The following is a 9733-nucleotide window of genomic DNA, read 5'->3' on the forward strand; positions in this document are numbered from 1 at the left end:
GAATTTGTAAAGCCCCAAAACCTCTTTGAAAACACTATTATTGGGTTTTACAATTGTGCTGTACATTAGATCATTCAAAAAGGCTAAGTGCACAAGCAATATTTGTCAGGAGAAAAGATTCCTGGGAATCCCTATTGAGAAGTTAAGTCCCGCTGGTCGGATTCCTTTGTCTGCCCCATCTATACTGCCCCATGAGCCTGCAACAAAACAGAACACAAACGCCACTTTACACCACAATATACCAACACATCACAGCCTTACCGCAACATAAAATTCTTTATCACACCACACAAGAAAACACTGTGTTGGTTATTATTTTTATTTTTTTCATTTGAAGTTAAATTGATGAGAACAAGGTCCCAGGCGGAGTTACAGCGTCTTAGAATAGGCAGATGAAGTTGCTACAATAGTTTATTAGCAATCATCAAGATTGAAGCAACTTAGCCGACGCTTATAATCAGCATATTGAAACCTTCATAAAGGAGTTTAGTACAAAGTGTAGGATTATATCACACTATTCCATACAGCACAAAACTTCACCATATGACTACACAACAATTAAGACTGCACTTCATACCAAAACTCTATTCCACAAAATACCTTAATAGACACCATACCACACAAACGTTTTACCCAATCTCACACCTAAGCTTGACACTTCTCACACAGAACCATCCACCCATTGCTCTATACCATACCGTACTACGTCGATATTATTATTTATTTATTATAGGATCTTATAGAGCGCCTGGTGACGTCTCTCGACGTGTCCCCGCGCTATGGAGAAGAGTGTTGCTTAGATGGAGCAAAGCATCAGACAGTTAAGGTGGTGAAAAGATATGTTTTTAGATGTTTCCTAAAGGATGTTTCACTTTTTTCCTGTCTGATATTCATAGGAAGGGTATTCCACTCCTTAGCTGCGAGAATGCGGAAGGATCTACCTCCAAGTCTGGCTTTTTTTGGGCGCATGATCTTAAGCAAACCTGTTCCCTTCGAGCGTAGGGATCTGAAAGGTTCATAGGGTGAGGCTAAGTCAGACAGATAGGAGGGGGCTCTATGGTGAATGATTCTGTGGCACCAGAGAAGGGCCTTGAATATTATTCTCTTTTTTATGGGCAGCCAATGCAGAGTATCCAAGGAAGGTTTAGAAGGAGCTCTTCGCGGGAGTCGTAGCACAAGGCGTGCTGCTGAATTTTGTAGGACCTGTAACTTCCTAATGTTTTTTTCTGAGGTGCCCAAAAGAAGCACATTCCCATAATCAATACGGGATGTGATGAGAGCCTGCGTCATGGTGCGCCTGGAACTCAGAGGAAGAAGATCCAGGGTGCGACGGAGCGTCTTCATCACTCCGAAGCATTTTCCAACTGTTTTTTTGACATGACTGTCAAATGAAAGTTTGGTGTCAATCCAGACACCCAAGTTCTTGGCCTCCTGACTGGGGGTGGGTAATGATCCCAGACATGAGGGCCACCAATCCTTGGTCCAGTTGGTGTTGTTCCCACCTATGACGAGTACCTCTGTTTTTGTTCCGTTTAATTTGAGGCAATGCTCGTTCATCCATGTAGCCACCTTGCACATACATGAGTTGAAGTTATCTGCCTCAGAGGAGGGGGATTGAGACAAGGAGATCAAGAGTTGAGTGTCGTCGGCGTAAGAGACAAGCTCTACGCCGAACGATTGGACCACCTCTGCCAAAGGAGACATATATAAGTTGAACAGGGTGGGACTCAGGGCAGAGCCCTGAGGTACCCCCTGTTCTAAGATCAAACTGTCAGAGAGATAGATCCCTCTTTGGACCTGAAAGCTTCTGTTGGTTAAAAAAGCCTTCAGCCAGCCTAGAGCCTCTTTAGTGACTCCCGCTCTGTTTAGACACTGTAGCAGTATGGAATGAGCTACAGTGTCAAACGCGGCACTGAGGTCCAGCATGATCAAGGCCATAGTTTTGCCTTTGTCAGCTCCCTCCCGCAGAGTTTCAGTAGCTCTTAGAAGTGCAGTCTCTGTGGAGAAGCCTGTTCTGAAACCCGATTGTGATGGGTGAAAGGTTTTTTGGGTTTCGAGATGGGTCATTAGTTGGGCGTTGACCACTTTCTCGGCCAGTTTGGCAAGGTAGGGGAGTAGGGAAATTGGGCGGAGATTCTCCAGTATGTCTTGACTAAGATTCGGTTTTTTCTTAATGGGAAACACTATGGCTTGTTTCCAGTCAGCAGGGAGGGTGGCTGTGGAGAAAGATGTTTCCAACATAAATCTAAAGTGCGGCTCCAGGACCGGGAGGCTAGCATTTAGTATTTTCGGAGGTGCGGGGTCGCGGGGTGATCCAGATTTAATCCCCTTACAGATTTTTTTCAAGATTTCAGTTGGAGGTACAGAGAAGGCACACAGGTGGATAGAAGTGCTGATGTAATCTTCATTCTCTGAAAAATCATTGCCAGATTTTATATTGCCAGAAAAATTAGCGTATATGTTGGTGATTTTGTCAGAAAAGTATTTTGCAATTTTATTATATGGCATAATGCCATATCATACGGCACTGGAGGTAGAGAGACACAACAAGGAGCTTGGGCAGCCAAGCACACAGACGGGGACGCACATGCAGAAGGGCAAGGAAATAGGAAACCAGAAGGAAATAGATTTGGTTAGAAATGCTGGCACTGTATATTTTACATTGTTAAATAACATATTAGCGGATAAAATAGATTCAGAAACTAATGAGTAGGTGCAGCGGGATGCCTGTTAAATTGTTTTATTATTTGCTGTGCAGTTCAGAGCTCTCTCTTTAATCTTCTTGCATGTGATGAAACAATGTGAAATATAATGTGCCAGCATTTCTAACCCAATGGATATGGTATAATAATTCGTGGAGAGGGGGCCACACACACACCATATGAATGCACAGGCACACTGAACCAGAAGTTCCTAATTTGAAATCAAGTATTAAAGTAGAATTGGGAGTCTGGAGGCACCATCCACGAATATCTAAAATGGTTGCACGGACACGTGGCCAAGATGGCATAGTTAAGGGGCCAAAGGAAACAACAAAATAAAAAACAAGGAAACAGCCACCAAACAATAACGAGAGACATACAATTGGTCAGAGAAGCAAAAATGTGAACAGGGAGATGTGGACACAGGCAAGGAATAGAGATGCACAATAAAAGAGACATCAGGAGGCACACATGACGATACAAATAGGGATATGGGAATTGAGACACCGAGAAGGGAAGTAGAGACAGAAAAGCTTGAAGCAGAGACTCAGTGAAAGAGGAGGAGACCGTTGTGGGCAGGGAGGCAGACGCATGTGTGGAAATATGCATAAAGGCACGTTAACAAGTGGAAACAGACATAGGGTTGGGAAGAAGCAGACTTAAGGGCAAGGAAGCACGGAGATTAGGGATAACGATGAGCAGACACTGAAGAAGGGATGCGCATGTGCAGAAACAGAGAAAGAGTAACAAGGGGTAGTCATTCGAGCAAAGAGAGGCACACAGGGCAAGGCGAAGGTAATGGCGACTGGGAAAAACAAAGACTGAAGAAAAATAAACAGGGAGGGACAAGCACATGAAACAATGAGACAACAGGGAGACAAGAGGAAGGTCCGGGAAACACACAAATCCTGAACTTCGAGACAACATCATGGTGACACCGAGAAAATATGCATTACGTTTATTATTTTATTTTAAGTTATACTAAGTAATTGACTTCAAAGAACACATATGACTAGAGAGAAAACAGCCCCACAAAACAGTTCTTATGCAACACTCACTTCAGCGGAAGTGCTTTTTATTTTCAATTGTAGTTTAAGAAATTAGAAAAATACCTATCCTTTATCAATTGTCGACGAAACTTCCAGCAGCTGGGATGATGCTCGCTATGCGAATAGCGAGCATGATCCTGGCTGCTGGAAGTTTCATCTGTGCAACCGTCTCAGTGTATTAGATACCGGATTCACAGTTATCCCAAGTGTTGGGTTAATTCGAATACCCCGACCAATCTGCCACACCGTTAGGTCAAATACAGAAGCATGGTGTCATTAACCCTTCTATCTGGAAGAAACACGCCCACGGAGGGTAGTCTATCCATGGGACGACCACACAGACTGTACCCTATTCTGAAAATTTATGTTAGATGACTATATTAAATTATACCACCGGCATAACTGAAGTGCCAGGGCCCCAGAATCTCTGTCCTGAAGAGACCCCGTAACGATAGATGGTTGAAACGTCGTCTACGATTGATAAAGGATAGTTCAAGAAACACTAGAACACACTCTAGTTCCTATGATTTACTCTGAAATCTTTATGGACATCCTTTTTAGTCCAATAACCAACTCCCCTTTTTAAGATTTGTTACTACAGCTATATTCACTGTTATGGTTATGGTCACTCCACTGGGGTCACATAAGTCACGAATTTTCAAAGATATATGTGTAAATAGTGTCAATACACAGTATAAGTTTACAACACTTTTCTAATTTCTTAAACTTCAATTGAAAATAAAAAGCACTTACTTCGGCTGAAGTGAGTGTTGGATAAGAACTGTTTTGTGGGGCTGTTTTCTCTCTAGTCATATGTGTTCTTTGAAGTCAATTACTTAGTATAAGTTAAAAGAAAATATTAAATGTAATGCTTTAAGGCAACATCTATGGCATTCGCCAACTGTCTTCTGCTAAATGCCCGCTCCGCGGTTAAGCATAAACACGAGTTGGAAGATCTAATCCAACTCACTACACCAGACTTAGTCTTCGTGACCGAAACCTGGACTGATATCACATCAGCGCCAGACTGGAATATCGCTCTACCAGTGGGCTATGCTTTCCTCCCACAGGGCAGGGAGAAAAGCAAAGGGGGGGCATAGCGTATATTTATCGTGATCACTTTAACGTACGCGTGGAGGCGATCTCTGCTCTGCCTGCAGAAGCATTGCATTTCTGTATAAAGCTAAATAACCTCTCGTCATTCCAAGGGATACTAACCTACTGTCCGCCTGGTACTAAAGTGGCCTTTACCAACGCCCTCTTCACGCTTTTGGAGTCATACACTGACCCCCACTTCCTTACAATCATTGGGGATTTTAATTACCATCTAGAATCCAAAAATAACTCTGACACTATTAGATTACTGGATAATCTAGAGGCCTTCAGCCTAAACCAATTTATAACTGAACCCACCCACCAGGCATGACATATATTAGATGGGATTTTTACAAGTAATCCTGATATTATTCTGACTAACCTGTTAGCCCTGCCATGGACAGACTACAAGGCTATTTATTTTAACATCATAGTTACGAAGCCACATCTCTGTACACAGGCTAAATCATCTAAGGTACACATCAGACGTTGGAACACATTTAAGGGTAGTGACTTTGAGTCGGCCCTTGACCATTTTCCTGCTACGCAAGAAACAGACAACAACGCAGCAGCCCTGCAGTTTACTGGCTGGTTACTGTCAGCAGCCGATCAGGTTGCACCCAAATAACTAGTGACAGTAAAGAGAGTCAAGACATCATCACCCTGGTATACCCCAGAGCTCAAACGCCTAAAAATCAACTGCAGAAGAGCTAAGCGCCTCTGGAGACAAGACTACGACACCCCGATGAAATCCACATAGAACTTTGCTATTCTACAATATAAGGAGGCAAACACTGCCGCAAAAAAACTTTTTTTTACAACCAAAATAAAGGAGGCTGGCAATTCCACAAAGGAACTGTTTAAATCTGTTAACATGCTAGCCAAACCGCAACAAGACAATGCCTTTAAGCCTGATCCAACCTTGTGCAATAAACTCACTGGTTAGTTTCAAGACAAGGTGCAATGACTTCCTAACTACCCTAAGACCTCAGGACATAAACGTACCAATGGGACCCACCCACTGTTGACTATCCCGCTTCCAGCCAATAACCAGAGAGGAAGCACAAAAACTCCAGCTTTCCATAAAAAACGGCTCACCTACCGACCCCTGCCATCCCCTTTATCAAGCATCAATCTGCCCAAAAGTTTTGTGACAATCTCACCCCCCTCCTAAACCAAGTCCTGGAATCTGGCTACTACCCAGAAACCTGGAAAAAAGTATTAATCACACCTCTTCTGAAGAAATCTAATCTGGACCCCAATGAACCAAAAAACTACAGTCCCATTGCTGGCCTACCAATTGTGTCCAAAGTCCTGGAAAAACAAATGAATACAGTATTGACTTAATATCTGGATGTTAATAACTTGCTGGACACCTTCCAGCACTGCCTCCGTTCACGCCATTCCACCGAATCTGCCTTAATCCTTGCCACCGAAGAGATTTGAAGGTTGTGGACGAGGGGGGAGGACGGTCCTCGTACACCTGGACCTATCTGCCGCATTTGACACTGTGAACCATACAGTTCTGGTGCAGCGGCTGAGGGACGTATGGGTAGAGGGGACCGCCTTAGACCTCCTGTCCTCCTTTTTGGATGCAAGAGAGCAGAGGCTGTTCTGGGACGGACTGAAGTCGGACACTTTCCATCTTCCATGCGGTGTTCCACAGGGGTCCACCCTTTCCCGGACAATGTTCATCCTCTACGTCACCCCACTGTCTAATCTTATCAGGAGGTATGGTTTCGTCCTGTTCTCTTACGCTGGTGACTCACAACTTGTCATCTCAGTCACCAATCAGCCTGAGACCATAGCAGCTAGGTGCCATGTCTGTCTCACTGAGATTATGACCTTGGTGAGCCATAGCTTTCTAAAAATAAATACAAGCAAGACAGAGGTAATTTCAATTTTTCAATTTATAAGCTTTATTCGACATTTTGTCATAAAAGCATTCACCTAGCCCTATACAATAAATACTACTTATAAAAATACTTCTAAAAATACATATTAAACATTTGATGTCGAATAAGACATAATAAAAGATCATAAAATTACAACACATTATTACAATGTAAGAGACACATTTCATAGGTTAAAAAAAGTACAGTTTGTCGCAATAAAACAATTTATGGATATACATAATTTCATTATGATGCAGTAGCCAATAATGATCGGGTACGAATTAGCCACGACCATGCCAGATACTTTGCTACACCAACCACATATAATGTTGTACAATCTGATTCAAGTATCCTGAGGGCTTCAGCTTGGCTTCGGGTTCCCAACTTTAAGCACACCGGTTTTAACCACTTACGTCTAGGGGCCAAATACAGTGGGCAACAAAACAAAAAATGGGAGATGTGTTCAATTTCCTCATTACAATGGTGACAATGTTCATCCCATGTCTGGGACCAATGCTTCTTAAACGCATTTAAAGGTAATGTACCAATGCGAAATTGAAAATAAAGTTTTCTATCATACGGTTTTTCAATTTTCGGTTTTTCAATTAGGTCCCAAAAACATTCGTATGATGGATACATTTTTAAGTTTAAAAAGCGAGATGTTAGCTTTACACTTGTACTGTCACTTACAGAGGTAATGGAATTCGGCCCGGGCCAGCCCCTGCGGAACAGGTCCTGGTGGCCAACTGAAGCCGGAGAATGCCCCAGCTCGGTGAACAAGGCCAGGAACTTAGGGATCATCTTTGATGATAAATTGAACTTTGAGGGCAGGTAAACAGCCTCACCTCATTCGGCTTTCTCCTATTAAAAACTCTGAGAAAAATGTTCCCATACATCTCTCACGAGCTGCAAAAGACGGTGATGTTAGCACTTTTCCTATCCAAGCTGGACTATTGTAATGCACTATTTTTGGGCATCGACAAATTTCAACTGAGAAAACTGCAGTCTCTACAAAATGCTGCAGCGAGATTACTCCTGGGCATACCCAGAGGACAGTCAACCTCTGCTGGAATTAAATCACTCCACTGGCTTCCGATCGAACAGTGTGTAGAATTCAAGTCCCTCAGCCTTGGGCACAAGGCAATATATGGTGGTGGTGCGGAGGACATTAAAAAACTGTTCCCCTCATACATCCCTCCACGTGCTCTTAGATCTGCCAGCCTGGGCCACATTAGATCGCAAAGACCCGACGGGCAAGATGGGGGGGGGGGGGGGGGGGCAGGGCAATATCACAATGTGCTGCAAAGCTCTGGAACAAACTGCCACTATCTATGAAAGCCCCAGCCCAACCTGCAGCTTTTCAGGAAGAGCTTGAAAACCTTGCTGTTTACATCTGCATATGCCTCCATCAACCATAGTGCACCATTCCTGTCCACACACCCAGCGCCAAGAAGCTACGGCATTCATGCGCTATATAAGCATATAAACATATTGACTACATTGTGTGCTAATTTTGCTTAAATCGCTGCGAGACAGTAATACCTTGTTAAAAATATTTTGAAATTTTGATCTGAGATCCTTGTGAACAGTAAATTGGCTGCTTAGCTATACCCAGTTCACAAGGACATATGGGTTGCTCTTGTGTTTGTTGGACACTCTGAGAAAGGCAAGTCGAAATGGGCAGGTAAAGCGTGAAAGAGAGCTATCGACGCATGGACAGGGGAAACTGTCACATGAACAAGACTGACATTAATTACGAGACAGGATTAAAAGTACATAGACAAAGAGATACCCACATGGATCTGGGCAAACACTAACTCAAGGTCTACAAGAATCGATCTTCGCGAGCACCAAATAAAGTTACAAGAGAGAGACACGGTAAACAAACGAGGAATGGTACGGAGATGGCCACCAAACAGGGTGACACACATCTCTTAAGACTGAGAGAACAGCAGAGCAAGAAGACGCGGTCCCATGGAAGGAAAGATGTAAAGAGCAGAAAGGCACAGAGGCAAACGTGGTGAGACATAAGAACTGAATGCCTTATTTACAGTGACAGGATGATGTGCACTCATGGAGGGACTGAAGATGCAAGGACAGGAAACACACAAAGGAACACGCCGAAGGGAATTCCAAGAACAAGGGCATGACAATGGATACAAATAAGGGAACAAAGATACAAATGAGGGAAAAGAGGGTACCGACAGAGACCCTGGGACAACACTACCACATGTGAGCACCCAGATTAAGCAAACAATACGGAATTCGAAGTAGCCTGCAAACGAAAACAACCAATACAGAAAAAGAGTGGTTTTATACATTCAATGTGTTTACTTTGGCAACAATTGTACTTGTTATTATACTATGTATGTAAATGTTGCATTGGTGTGTGACTGGGTCTAATTACACGGATGTGTAGGGCCAGGCTAATGTGCAATGTTAGTGCGAGAACGATTGCCAGGTGAATATTTATTTTTACTTAAAGTGTTTCAATGGGGCTGCGTTAGGCAGGGTGTTTGTTACGTAGGCAAACAATGAGCATCAGGAAGAAGAAGCGGAAATGACACTAGAAAGGTATGAGAAGTGTACGTGAGGCAGCAGGTGTGTGCGTGGGACAGTTGTGGGACGAATGTGTGAGTAGAGGGGCGGGACCGCGTAGTTATACCCTCATGCCCTTCACAATTTCCGTCAACACTCACTCACCCATCTAGGCTTAGGGTGACCCCTGTGCAAAGTTTCCCTGGACAGTCGGTTATATGAGACCGAAATCCGTTGCCAAAAACTACTCCTTTAACGGACGTCTTATGTCCCGTAATTATGGCGAGCCGGGTCAGGACTTGCGGAACCGAAAGGGCTCGCCACCAATCAGATAAGTGGATACATACTCAACGATGTTGTGGATAAGTGTAACGATCTTTTATTGGTTTAGGGGAATCACGTTCATAGGATTGGCCTGTGGTATTCATGTCAGACGTTCTATTGGCTGAAGAGA

General features: G+C 43.5%; 1 protein-coding gene across 2 annotated transcripts in view; it reads right to left on the minus strand.

Annotated features, from left to right (window-relative positions):
* The window catches only part of VPS13D (vacuolar protein sorting 13 homolog D), a 2754556-nt gene extending 2744948 nt beyond the window's left edge, over window positions 1-9608 (minus strand). Inside the window, exon 1 of one of the 2 annotated variants that reach the window (XM_086921894.1) lies at window positions 9445-9608. The gene's annotated coding sequence lies outside the window, so the exon portion shown is untranslated. The remainder of the gene's footprint in view (window positions 1-9444) is intronic. The other variant, XM_086921893.1, reaches the window with a different exon arrangement.
* Between the last annotated feature and the right edge of the window lie 125 nt (window positions 9609-9733).

This window comes from Lissotriton vulgaris, chromosome 5 (assembly GCF_964263255.1).
Source record: "Lissotriton vulgaris chromosome 5, aLisVul1.2, whole genome shotgun sequence".
Lineage (NCBI taxonomy): Eukaryota > Metazoa > Chordata > Amphibia > Caudata > Salamandridae > Lissotriton > Lissotriton vulgaris.